Below are 15,031 nucleotides of genomic sequence, written 5' to 3'. Positions count from 1 at the left end.
TATATATATATATGTATATGTAAATATGTATATAGTTAGGAGACAATTATAGTTATTCTGCCATTCTGGATTGGCTTTTCTCCCTCCCATCTTTAATTCTTCCTTATGTACTGGGTCCTTAGCCACCCTCTAAAGATGCTTAGGAATCTCCTATCCTTTGGGAAAAAAACCAAATATTTCAATGGACGTCACCATCCTTTCAAAGAACATTTAGATTTTCCTTCTCTCTTTAACTAGAAAGCTACTAGGAGAAATTGTCTGATCTTTCTGCCTCCCTTTCCTCACAATCCAATGATTGTTCTCTCTCTCACCTTTCAATTTTAATCAGTTCCAATTATTGTGGATTCTATTCCTCCTTGAGGTCAATCTTAACTTGAAATTTCTGGACACTAACTTGCATCTGTATGTTGATCAAGGTAAGAAAAATTATTCATGAAATACAACATTTATGGCAGCATTAAATCTATATTGAATTTAGTTGAAAATGTATATCTTCTTCTACCAAAATCTTTTGGTGGAATTACATGAAAAACATTGTGATAATAGGAGAATAAATGGGATAGAGAGATCCTCTTACTTTTTCCCTGCACCATACAGAGACACCAAGTTCACTCTTACCTTCAAGTCTTCATTTATGCTATTGTACTACTCTCTCAGCCTGAGATAGCCCTTGACTCTTTCATTTTGCTCATTTATATCCCATCCTTTTTTCAAAGCCAAGATAAAATTCCACTCTCCACTTCCTTAAGAATCTACTTATTTTCTAAGTCATTTTACACTTCATATTTGGTTGGTACAACAATGAGCAACTTGTTTCAAATCATCCTATTTGTTCACTGAATATGTGGACCTCTATTCTTAGTGTACAGAAAATTTCCTGGGGTACAAGCTACCTTCACTGAGGCTGAAGTTAGAGTTCACAAGAAAGATTGAGCATGGTATCTCCATTGTATATTATCCTTTAATGATGAGTTAATTTCTACAGTGCTTTAAGACAATGAATATACATGAATTTGTTTGATACTCAAAATAATCCTGTGAGGTCACCACAATCCCCAGAAATGAATCCCCATTTTAGAGAAATAGAAACTAAAGTTCTGATTGGCTAAATAATTTTCTATTTTTACCCAGCTAGGAAATGTCAGAATTAGGATTTAAATTCCAGGGTTCACCTGATTCAAAGCCTGTTGCAATTTCCTCAATTCCATGCTTATAAAATGTCTCTATCAATATTTTTTCCTGTGTGTGAAAGTGTTAGTTTCTATTCATATATGTGATTTATTAGCCTATTGTGTTGTTGGGTCCACAAGATCTTGGACTAAGGTTATGTCACTATGAAATTGCTCAGTTATTACAAAATGAGTGAATATGAATACATTTTGGCTAATTGTTCCTTGCTCCACTTTTAATGTGCTATGGGACCTTGGGCAAGTCAGCTTATATGCCTGCGTCTTGGTTTCCCTAAGAGTGCAGTAAGGTAGGCAGCATATACATACATAAATTTTATAGTTGTAAAGTAAAATTTATTGAAATTTTTCCTCATGGATTTAACCAGGTTACATATTTGCCTTACCTCAATTTTTAAATTACAAAGATCTGGAGGGCAAGGACTCAGTGTAATTCTGCCTGTTTCTTATCATTTAACGTTTTGAATCTTCAGTTTCCTCACTGGTAAAATAAAAAGAAAGAGACTAGATGATTTTTACATTTCCTTCTAGATTGAAATCGTGGGATGATTCCTGGGGTCTGGACTTAAAAACTCAGTATCATTTCTTAAGTGCAGACTATGTTCTGGGTACTATGATGAGCAGATTTCCAGGTAAAGGTCAGTTAATTGGGGAAATCAGTTGAATAAATATTTGTAGACATGATTTACATTTTTAAAAACGTGTCAGTTATGAATGCAAATTAATCCATATCTTACACATACGGTTCAATGTCCTCAGCTATGAAATGAGAGTATTGATCTGATGACTATAAGATCCTTTCTAGCTCAAAAGTTATGATACCATGAGGCTTATATACCTTCCCTTTATATCATCCTCCTATTTCCTTAAACATTTTATATGGAGATGTTTACCACATTTGTTGCTGAAAATAAAAATAAAGTATTTGTGTGTGTATGTGTACATGCGAATGCATAAAACTACCTGATGTCCAGGTATTTTTTAACTTATTATCATACTTTACTTACCATTTTACTCTCTCCCCCAATGTTCTCTGGCATACTTTATGAGGATTTGAGATGTGTAGGCTCTCTGAAAATGTTTCCAGCTTGGGCCAATTCTATTCCTTCAAGTGTACATATGGGTTAGGTCCTTCTATCTAGTTCCATTTAAACACTAGCACTAGGATTACCTTTTACAAAGAAATGTTTTCTTCGATAATCACAAGTATACAAATAGCTTAATCCTAACATGTGCGAATCTTAATCCTTGCACTACCACCTCATGTTCTAGGGAAAGAAGAGGATAAGGTTCATAATTCAGTTCCTATATAGTACCCGCTCAGATTCAAGTCAAACTCTCCTTAAGCCCAAGCCTCAGATATCCTGGCTTTCTCGCTGGGTTAGCTGACTATAATATTTCAGTTGGAATTTTGCTTCCAGGGTTCACATGGCCCAAACTCTGGATCTAGTGGATCAATGCCAGTACTTAATATGAAGATAAATGAAACAGAATAAGACAAACAACTCATGAATTGGGTCTAAAAGGAGATGAGAGCAGGGAAGGTTTCCACTGTCCCTATTAACTTCACAGCATTCATTTAGGATTTCAGGAAAGGGACAATATCAGTCTAGTTAGTTTTAAATCTGTCTCTTTCCACTACACAGACAATTAAAGGAAACAATTCCTTCCCACTTGATACGCAATGGTTCCTCCATGTTTGATGATACTGTCATTCCTAAGGGAATACCCACACATATATAGAATATTTCACATGCCTCTGATTTCATTGGGTTTGTTTCCTCTCTTTGATTCATTTCACAACCACTTCATATCTTAGAAGAATATCTTTACCAGTTTCTGTGACCAAATGGATTGATTGCCTGGTAATCAAGCCCATGATAATAGCCCTCTCCAAAATTGATTAGGTCACTTCTCGAATAACAATCTTACGAGCCATTGCTCAAGTTATTGTTTGAAGAATTTAGCAGAGTATTTGCTCTTCTGAGATAGCCTTTCAGACCTTATTATATTTGAACTACTGTGAAATCTCAGATGAGATCTTTAGTAGAAGTTATATTTGTGTTTATATGTGTGAAAAGAATGTGACAATGGAAGCAGAATATGGGTTTAAATTTGGAAGGAAGAAGGGTTGCTCATTGTTGCTTATCCTTCCTTTTCGAAAAAAACTAATAATATTGTGGGCCAAAGACGTGTCTGAATTGAATTTAAGTGAGGAAGAATTGCATGATGTTTTCAGCCTCATTCTCTCTTCCAGAGTTGTCTTAGTTCAGTGGCAAGACAAAAGTCAGGACAATTGGTGATGTTCCAGGATGCAGTGAATGACTTTGGCTTCTTCCATGTCTGACTAAGCTCTAAGCACTTCACAGAGCCTGCTTCAGCTGCCTTCATTACCACTGGAACAAATTGCTCTCATCACCAATTCTGCTGGGTAAAGTCTTATGCTTCGGGTAGATATCCCCCAACTTACTGACAGATTTGAGGCCTGTTGGTTACCCTCAACCTAGTTTAGTTCCTCTTACCAGAGGGTGGCCTCCTCTAGCATATAGCTAGAGCATCTTGGGACCACAGGTAAGAGTTGAGTGAAATGATGGATGAGTAGCCCTATAAAGGATGCAGCAAGCACCAGTGGTGCTAGTCCTCCCTGAACACCCTTTAGAGAATATTGATTAAAATCTGGGAGGGAAAAATGGAAAAAGCATGTGAAAACCTTAAAGTATGTTTGAAAGAAAGAGAGAGGCATGCTAGATTTACCTTTAAATCCTGTGATTTATACCTAGTAAATATATTTATTTATTTGCATATCTAATATATCCCCTATTCCTCAGAAGCATATAAACTCTCTGAGGGGTTGTAAAGTCATTCATGTGACTTCTGCATATGTGCATGTGAGAATGAATAGAAATTCATTCTATAATAATTTATTGCCATTAATGTGTGGAGTACTCTGCTAGATCTTGGGGCATATGATACAGAGTTTATTTTGTTTTTTTATTTTGGGGAAAATTGTATTTAATTAATTTAGAATATTTTTCCATGGTTACAAGATTCATATTCTTACTCTCCCCTACCTCCACTCCCCTCCCATAGTCAACATGCAACTCCACTGGGTTTTTCATGTGTCATTGATCAAGACCTATTTCTATAATATTGATATTTGCACTAGGGTGATTGTTTAGAGCACTGGTTCCCAAACTTTTTTGGCCTACCACCCCCTTTCCAGAAAAAATATTACTTAGCCCCCTGGAAATTAATTTTTTTTTAATTTTAATAGCAATTAATAGGAAAGATAAAAGCTCCTGTGGCCATCATCGCGCCCCTGGATTGCTGCAGCACCCACCAGGGGTTGGTAGCACCCACTTTGGGAATAATGATTTAGAGTCAATATCCCCAAACATATCTCCATCAATCCATGTGACCAAGTAGTTGATGTGGATAGCGTTCTTTCTCATAAATCCCTCAGAGTTGCCCTGGATCATTGCATTGTTGCTAGTAGAGAAGTCCATTACATGGGATTGTACCACAGTGTATTCTGTTGATACAGAGTTTAGATAAGATAAAGGCTGAAAGGAGACAGAAAGGATCACAGAAGTCTTCTAATTCAGCTTTCTCCTTTTCTAGGTGAGGAATTGAGTCTAAGGGACATCAAATGACTTGTCCATAGTCATACAAGTAGTGAATATTTGAGGCAGTATTTGAATATAGAGGAACCTGTTCACATGGATATAATATAAATGTTAAATATACATACGTATACTTTAATACTATAAGTGGACCTTTGAATATCACATAAATGCACCAAAATGGAATATGTGTGTTTTCCACTTTTGCTTGTTTTTCATCTTTATGCCCTCAGTGTTACTAGTACAGGAATTCTTTGTACTAAATCTACTAAAATCACAGGGGAATAGAAAGCCTAACAAAACCTTCATCATAATTGTTGCCTAGAAAATGTTTACTGAACTGAATTGTACTGTTTAACACAGTGTTGACAGAGGCATAGATAGCATACTTTCCAAATGTGCAAATGACAAAAAGCTCAAATCGTAATGGCTTAACCCATTGCATCAGCAACTTAGGATTCAAGGAGATCTTGGAAGGCTAGGATAATGAATCAAAATGAATAAGATGATAATTAGTAGGGTTAACTTAACTCCACAAAAGGAAGGGGTAGAGGAGGACATAGCTAGACAACTAATTTGAAAAAGATCATTGAGCGTTGTCAATGTAATACAACGTTACAATATGTAATACAATAGTATTATGTGAAAACTAAAAAGATAATGAAATCTCAGATAATTTTAGAAAGTCATAGTGTCCAGAACTTGAGAGAGGAGATTATCATGGTGCTTCACCATGTTCAGAACATATATGGAGTATTACATTTGGTTCTGGGTGCCACATATTATAAAAGGTGCTGGTAACCCACAGTTTCTATGCTAAAATGAAATTTTTTATTGCTTTTGGTTAATTTTAAATAAATGATTATACATTAATGACTAAGAGAGAAATTAATTACTGAGGTCTGCAATAGAAACAGGATAGAGAAACACACTTTTCAGTTTTACTGAACAGTCTAAATCAAACACTAGACTAACTAGAAGAAATTTACTACCTACAAAAGGGTGAGGAAAAAGAAGGAAAAACATTTAGTGCTCAGAGAGCCAGAGAAAAAGCACAAGCAAGTTCCCTTTTAGTTAGAAAATTGTGACTGAGTGCTTAATTAGTATCATATTCTAGAGTCACTATTGAATAACATTAGAAATTAATCAATATCATTTGCCACCTTCATACCTTCCCATAACATATAATGTTGTCTTAAAGAAAATGAGGATATTAAGCCTAGAGGAATGGGGCCTTGAGATAGAGGGAGAAGTAGGCCATCTTCAGGTTGTTTTTTTAAGAGCTTTCAGAAGGTGTTCTGACTGAACTCAGAGAAGAAAACTATCAGGAATAATGGATGAAAGTTATGATGTGACAGATTTATGTTTGGTGTCAAGTTAAAAAAAGCTTCCAAATAATTGAATCTTTTCAAAGGTAAAATAGGGCTGCTTCAGACAGTGGATTAGGTTCTTCCTTAATGAAATTATTAAAGAACATGTCAAATTCTTATTCAGGAACAGGTTCGAATGAATGGCTATTGATTTACTTTCTGACAAGGAAATTCTGCATATTAAACTAAACTGAAAAAAAAATGGTTTCCCATGAACGTCACTGTTCATGTTCCACTTCTGGTTTCTAACTCAAAATAGAAATGGAAACACCAAAATTCCACAAGAACACCTGTTTCCATGATTTCCCCATCTCCGATGAAAACAGAATCCAAAAGTGGCAGCAGGAACTTGCTCTCATGAAATTTCTGGGCCAATTGGGACTTGTTGAAGTCAGCCCTTCACTCTTGCTGAAGTTCTCTCAAGACAACTACTTCCTCCAAACATATGCCTCAGGAAACCAAACAGTGTAAGTATAATCCTAGGGGAAGAAGAAAAAGGGTCAGAAGTTGAATGAATAATGGGTTTCCGAAAAGAGATTTAAACTAACTATGCTTTTCCTCTCACAGGATATGGAAATGTGTATGTGTGTATGCATGCGTGAGTGTATGTGTGTGTATGTGTGTTTAAAATAAGTGAGCCTTCTAAAATGAAAGAAAATAAGATAGCAGAGAGAGAAGTAGACAAAAGGAGCAGTCAGTTAATGTTGAGATAATTTGTGATATTTGACTATTATTTTATGGGGATTATAAAGGAGGTGTTTTATGATGGTATTTGTGTGTGCATTCTATTCTGTGTTTTCAGCATTACAAGCCTTTCCCATCTGTATCTGAAATGCTGGCAGAGAGGCCAAATGTGATGTCACACATACACACACATACTCGAAAATAGCTATTATTTAAAGCAGCTGTCTTATAAATAATAACAAAAAAGCCATTTTCCATAATGCTCACTTAAAAAAGAAAAAGAGGAAGAATCAGATATTCATCTGAGGAAACAATTGCTATAAACACACCATGGTGTTTGTGTTGTCCTAAATACTTTGGAGATGTAGACTGTGCTGCTGCTGACCAAAGATACACCATGAAAAGTTTCATGCCTAGAAGTGTATCTCCCCCCAAACGCCCAATCTCCAATTCCAACAAACATACACACAACACTCAACTCAGTTATCTAAAAAAAGACTTGCATTGTGATTAACCCACTTAGCGGGGAATTGGTGTGAACATAAATAGTACAGGATGTTGTAATGTATAAGTAAAATATTCCAGATGCTGATATGAAAAGATAAAGCATGATTATGATTAAGAATCGGACTAAATCTGAATGATAAGGAAAGGGCATCTTCACACCTCACTCACAACAATTTATCCAATATCCACTTACCTAAGAATTTATAATGAATTAATGGGAAATAGAAGTACAATTTGGAATGTATATATTTTTTCATTAGCCATTTCCTTTAAAAGTATAGAAAATTTTCTCATGCTAATTTTCAGGTCTTCCTACTGCTAAATGAAGTACAACAGGAAAGAATAAAGGGAAATAAAGATATCTGTCTAATATAACATGAACATGTATGGCATTTATTCAGTTCCCACACAGTGACCCCCCTCAAAAAAACCAACAAAATAACACTTTTTAAGTGGGAATATTTTTTTTTTTACTTTTACAACTTTTTTGATCATCCAACACACAAAGATTCATGTTTTATACTATCACTTTTCTGATCAATCCTGAATGGATCTGTGTCTGACCTATTCATCTTCCCTCTCTTAATTTCAGTCAACCACTTTTAGAAAGTATGTTAAGTTCACTATTGGTCTTCACTACCATTTATGCATTTGTCAGGCAATTGAAACATGACTTCCAGCCATATGATTCACTACAGTATTTTTCTCCAAGGTCTAATGATTTTTCATCACCATTTTTCTAAGTTCTTTTATTTTTAATACTCATCCCTCTTCAGTTTCTAGTGCTATTTAATAGACGTCAATTTCCATCACTACCCTCATACTGAAATTTTCATCTATCTTATTATATCATTTTTCTTTCTGCGTTCTCTTTCTACTTCTCTGACTATTTCTTGTGAGAGTTTACCAAGTCTTACTTTTTTTTTTCATCCAACTTCGACATGTAGGAATTCTCTAAGATCTTTTTTCATCCTTTTCTCTATATTCTGTGCTTTGGCAATATGAGGTTTGAAAAGATATTTTCTTTCCAAATTATTTTATTTTATCCTCATACCAACTCTGTTATTATTTCAGTTTTGTAGAGTTGTAAACTGAGGCTGGCAAACTGATTTTCCCAGGGTCACAGAGCTAGTAATTATCAGAGGCAAGTCTATAATGATGATAAAATATATCATTATACAAATACAAATTTATTTAATTCTAGTATTGTTGTTTTGGTAACTATTTATGAATGTTTGGGGAATGATATGGCTTAGTTTGGGTCTCATGCCAAATTTCCATAGACATATTGTATCTACTATGTTGATTTCCATGCCACAGATTCATGAATTTATAGCTGGAAGAGACCTTAATAGTAATACACTACAGACTCTTAATTTTACAGATGAGGAAACTGAAACCAAGAGAGATTAAATAACATTCCATAATCACAAAAAGTGGCAGATTTAGAATGGAAACCCAAGTCCTCAGAATTCAGATCCTATTTTAAGTATGGAAAGATAGAGAGAAGAAAGAGAGAGAATGAGTGAGAGACAGAGAGAGAGAGAGCATTTATTAATTTTTTACTACATAATACATATTGTGTTAAGGGATGGGAATACAAATAATAGTTTATATATTTTTCTTTGTCCCCAAAAAGATAGATTCTAATAGGGAAATTCAAAATCTTAAGTGGGAACTTGAAAGGGTGTCATACAAATGACTTTGGGATTGTTGAGAAGAGAAATGGAAAGTGGCAAGGTTAAAAATCCTATATTACAAAATAAATTAACATTTATTAAGCATCTACTATGTGTCAGGCTCTACTCTTAGCATGTTTAAAATAGTATCTCACTTGATCCTCATAATATTCCTAGGAGTAAGTGCTAATTTTAATCCACATTTTATATTTAAGGAAACTAAGACAGAGAGATGTTAAATGATTTTGGATAATTCCAAATAGGGGTTGCTGTATCCCCAGAGTGATATAGCTAGTGCCTGAAACTGAATTTAAAGTCATATCTTCCAGATTCCATGTGTAGTGCTCTATCCACTGAACAACCTAGCTTCAGATGGAAGTCTAGATCCAGACAAGGTAATAAGGTAAAAGCTTTTGTATTATGGCCCAGGTTGGTTCCTGCAACAAAGTCTAAATTTGCAGTAGGGAAGAAATGAAGACAATTGCCTGTAACAGTATACAATAAACATGACTAGGAATCACAGAGTATCACTTAAATACCAAACACTTTCACCAAGTCTACTGGTGACCCTTCACTGAACTCATTTATTTCTTTATCAGCATGTAAACCTTCTTAACACAATGTTACACCTTCTACTTGGAGGCCTAATAGTAGGAAGGAACACATAATGAGAGACAGACAGACAGAGAGACAGAGTCAGATAGATAGAGACAGAGACAGAGACAGAGACAGAGAGAGGCAGAGAGCAGAGTGTGCATTGTCTTTGATAACTAAAAGGGAATATAGTTGGCAATTAGCATTTTGATGGATATTTTACCATAATTCATCATGGTTTTCTACATAATAGGAGCAGATGCTACCCAGATGCTATTACCATGACTTATCTAAGAGTCATATATTTGTTCTAGGTGCCATCAATGAAATAAATGATGAATCTGGCACTATTTTTGTACTCTGCCTGGGTTTGATGATCTGAACATGAAACACTACCATTTCACTCCCTGACTACAATCCCTCTCCCTCTCCCCTACTAGCTCTATGATTATAGGAATAAGTAGATAATATAAGACTGCTCCTCACCAGCCTCAGTTTTGACCGAACTTCAGATTTTCAAGATTTGTGACCAATACCTCTTCAGTCTTCTGGCTTGGCTGCCCTCATTACTTCCTGTGTTCAAGGTATGTAAATTTATTGACTGATTAATTGAATTATGTATTAAGCAAAATGCAGAACCATGATGATTCTCTCCTAATGATGAAATTGTGCCATGGTTTCTGTTTGTTGAAGATAATACACTGACTGCATTGATTTTGTGGACCAGTACAAGGTATCCCCAATAAAATGCATGCTTACTTAAAAGAGACTATCAGGTTAATGCATATGGAAAGAACAAATAAATGAAAAATTTTGACTGTCCAGATAATGTCCACAATTGGATGGCTGGTCCAGTGAGGCAGGAAAGTACATATTACTTGAATGGGAGCTGATTTTGGACAATAAATTGCTCAAGATAATTCAAGTAGTAAGAATTGGAGGCAGCATTTGAAACCAAATTCTCTGAATCCAGAAGCTGTGCTTTCTCTTTTCATGTTCTTCTTGCAATTCCACCCCTCACTATGCACAGACACAAATATTTTTTCAAAGCTCTTAATATATAACACAATGTATTATCATTCTATGTATTTATTTATTTTACTCTCTTGAACCATAGCATTCATGATGGCTGGTATATATCTTCTCTAAATTCTATATGTTTCTCTGATATTTAGTAGAGAGAGCTTACAGGGTACAGTAAAGAATAGGGTGAATAATACTAAATACTTTGTATTAATTCCTTCATGTAGCTGCAATATCTTGTGCTCAGAACTGTGTTGTTTTGTTGTTGATCATAATAATGATGAGGACATTAATAAAGATGAGAGAGATATTTTAGTGGAATTTATTTCAGATATCATGTTCCATCATGGATCTTAGAATACTAATATCTATATAACATTTGCTTCAATGCTTCAATGCCAGTTGTCAATGTGTTCTTTTTTGCTATGAAGAATCAGCTATATAATACTTATTTTTACTGAACATCATTCTATTTATGATGGCAAAGATGCTTACTTAACTAAAGAAAATAAAGTGAAAAAGCTCTATAAAGATCTTTGGGTTGTATTCCAGAAGTGCCTTTATAAACCACTTGCCTGCAACTTGGAATGAATTTCCCCTTAGAAACAATGTTTTAAATAGCAGTAGAACCCTCAAATAGATATACAAAAACCTATTTACCCTACTAGTACTGCTGAAATCCTGAATATTAACAATGAAAATTAGTAGAATGATAATATTACAATATGACTCAGTGGGGACAGTTGGGTGACTCAGTGGAACTAGAACCAGACTTAGAGATGGGAGGTCCTGGGTTCAAACCTGGCTTCAGACACTTCCTAGCTGTGTGACCCAGGGCAAGTCACTTAACCTCCTCTGCCTAGCCCTTACCTCTCTTCTGCCTTGGAACCAATAGCCAGTATTGATTCTAAGACAGAAGGTAAGGGTAACAACAACAATATGGTTGTTGGATTAGTACCCTAGGAGAAAGAAGAGTTTGTTTTATTACTCTCACAGTGGCTAATGGGATAGCTTTCAATCAGTTGTTTTTACATATAGGTGATATGAAATTGAACATTTCCAACTCAAAGAGTGACTGTTTATAATACTTGCAAAACACATTAACTTACAGGATAACCATTTGCTCTATAAAATTTGGTTTCTTGACCTCAGAACATACCACAGAGCCCCTAATGCATGAAACATGTTGTTCATTACAAAATGCATGTTAATATTCAACTTTTAAGTAATTTATCCATTTGTTAAAGCAAAATTCTGTAATGTACTGTAATGCATCTTAAAAATTGCTAAAGCATTTGAATATCATTGAAATTCTTTTAGTGAACATTAAATCATTAGCCACGATAGAAACAGTGTGGTGTGGAGGGAAAAAAATCTGTATTTCTTGTGAAATCACATGGAAGCAATATGAGAGGGCCAAAACAAATGAACAAACAAATAAATAATCAAACAAAATACCCTTATTCCACAGACAGCAATTGGGTTCAAATCTTGACTCCGGCTATTATCAGTGTAACCTTGAACAAATCATTTAACTTCCCTAGGACAAACTTTCCCCTTTTGTAAAATAGTTGGTATTTAAGGTCCTTTTCAATTCTTGGTCTATGATCTTATGAACTTGAGTTTGAATGCTTCCTCTAACATTTAGTAACTGTGTAACGGGAGCCTTTCTGAATGTTAACCTCCTAACTGTAAAATAAGGATGGTAGAATGCGTAACCTTTCAGGGTTGTTTTGAGCACTTATTGAGAAAACGGGATCTAATGCTATTTGCAAAGGTTAAGAGTTATTTAAATACATGTCATTATTATTATTCCATTCTAATAAGAATATATACATGTAACACTATCTGGAAAAAGTCCAGAGACAACCAATAAATGGATGGTGGAATATCCCAACATTGTATCTAACATTCCTTTCCCTTCTCTTGAATGATGCTTCATCCTCAGTAATGACTGCATCTCAGTGCTGACTCAAAAGTTACATTTTATTCCTGCAGGGGACTTATTATTTCCTATTTTATGTCCAACTTCCTGAAGCAATCAATCTTACCTTTCTGTGCTTTGCACAGTAGGAGAAACAGAAGCTCCCTTCACCCTAATCAGTAGGAGAACAAAATGTTCTTAACTTCACCCAGTTTGACTGCCCCCGACAACATTTCACAAGGTCTAACAAAAAAAGTGCTGTTATTATTGCATGTTACAACACCATATTATCCCAGGGGGATGACTAGCAATGGCAATCCAGACCTCCCAAAATGCTAACCTTCTCCAAATATCTCAACATTTTATAGCTGCACTTAAGGGGGAAAAAAGCCACCAAACCCAAGGCGAAGAAAACTGGAACAAATAACAATAAGGTTTTCTGGGCTTACAAGAGACTTTTAGTTCTGCACATTCTGATCAGAAGGTTTCAGCTTGTAAACCAAACCACTTCAGAAAAGTCAATAAGCCAGAACAAGTCTTTTCTTAAAACACACACACACACACACACACACACACACACACACACACACACACACACACACATANACACACACACACACACACACACACACACACACACACACACACACACATACACACACAGAATTTAAGAATAAAAGTCTTTAAAACAAAACTAAACATTTTATCTATGCTATTCCCTACAACTAGAAAGAAGTCAGAACCTTCAATGATTGAAACATTCTATCTGGTGGATAGTAATGCAATAGAATGTAGTTATGATTCAGTGGGGAAAGATCTCTCAGAAGGCTTTAAAATTAAATGACCTTGGTTTCCAACCTGTCTATGCAACTTAGTACTTGTGTGACCTTGGGTAATTCACTTCAATCTCTCTGGGACTTCATTTTCTCTCTTGAAAAGAGGGAATTGCATGGCATCAAAAGTGATTTATCATTTTGTATGTTGTGGCCCTATTCATGGTCTGGTGAAATCTATGAAGAACGGAGAAGAAAATAGAGGGCCCAGGAGAGGGTATTGGGTGTATCAATCACAGTTGAGGTACAGGGCATGATAATGAGAAAAAAGAAAGTGGGTAGGAAAACCAGAGAGAGAAAAGTGTTTAAAAGGAGTGGGGTGGAAAAGCCATAGTATCTATGAGATGGCAGTCCATAGTTTTTAATGCTTTAGAATTAAAAAGGCTAGGAAACATGAGAACTGAGAAAATATGATTAGATTTGGTGGTATCAATCAAGGGAGATATTTGAGTATTGTGAAGACTTTCAGTATTTACTTTATTTAATGTAAATAGAGACATCAGCATTAAATCTGAAGAAGTTATTTTCAGATGGGTCATATCAAAGGCCAGATTTTAAGTGGTTGAGTGCTGGGTAAAAGAAGAGATTATAGAGGCAGCAAATATAGATTTTTTCCCTAAGAATTTACCAGTGAAAGAAAAGACATATAGGATGGTGGCCTGAAAGGATAGAAGGACACCAGTGAGTCATTTTAAAATTCCTGGTTCTGGCCAAATTCCCATTAATTCTCCAAGTCTCTGCTCACATAGCCTCCATTCCAATTTAGATCTTCATTATTCCACCACTCCTGGAGTTTTGAAATTGCTTTCCTTAAAAAAAAAAAAAAAGTAAAAATCCTTAATCCAATAAACATATAATAAAAAGCATTTCTATTTATAATGTAGAACAGAAAAAGATCATACATGAAACATATTATATTCAGTTTGTTTTACCATATACTTATATATAATAAATTCACTTATTTTTATAGATGCCTTTCCTTCTTCATTTGTCTGTGCATTAGTTTCAATACATTTTTCTTCCCATTTGAGGGGGACATTTCTATTTTATACTCTGTTCCTCTCACCCCCAATGGAAAAAGAAAGAAAAACAGCACAAATTTAAAAAAAAATGTGACAAATACGTGTTGTCAAGGAAAACAAATTCCCATATTTGCAATGTCTGGATATGTACATCTCATTATGAATCTTGAGAACATAGTTTCATTAATAATCATTTAGAATCCTTGTTGGTCATTATATTATAAGAATTCTTGGAAGGAGAAAATGATGCCACCCCTGCCCGCGCAGGCACAGTGGACGCCGCCATAACCTTGGCCCCTGCACTGTGTGCTGCCTCCGCTCCCCTCCTTTTGGAAGCTGTTGACCACCATTGACTTTCGAAAGACGCGCGCAGCTCCGCGAGGCTAAGCATGGATCAGAGGCGAAGGCGGAGACGGAGCGGGTGGCGGAGGCGGTCTCGGGGGCAGATTCAGGAGCCGAGCGAGGTATCCCTGAAGAGCGGGGTGAATCCCAAGAGCCAGTGTCTGGATCCCTTCCCCGGAAAGGAGATGGCTTATGTGGACAAGCTGTTGAACTGGCTTTGAAGGAAAGGATTTTACAGATGTG

The sequence above is a fragment of the Gracilinanus agilis genome, chromosome 1 (assembly GCF_016433145.1).
Source record: "Gracilinanus agilis isolate LMUSP501 chromosome 1, AgileGrace, whole genome shotgun sequence".
NCBI classification, from domain to species: domain Eukaryota; kingdom Metazoa; phylum Chordata; class Mammalia; order Didelphimorphia; family Didelphidae; genus Gracilinanus; species Gracilinanus agilis.
The sequence above is the reverse complement of the archived record's forward strand: the minus strand, read 5'-3'. Positions refer to the sequence as shown.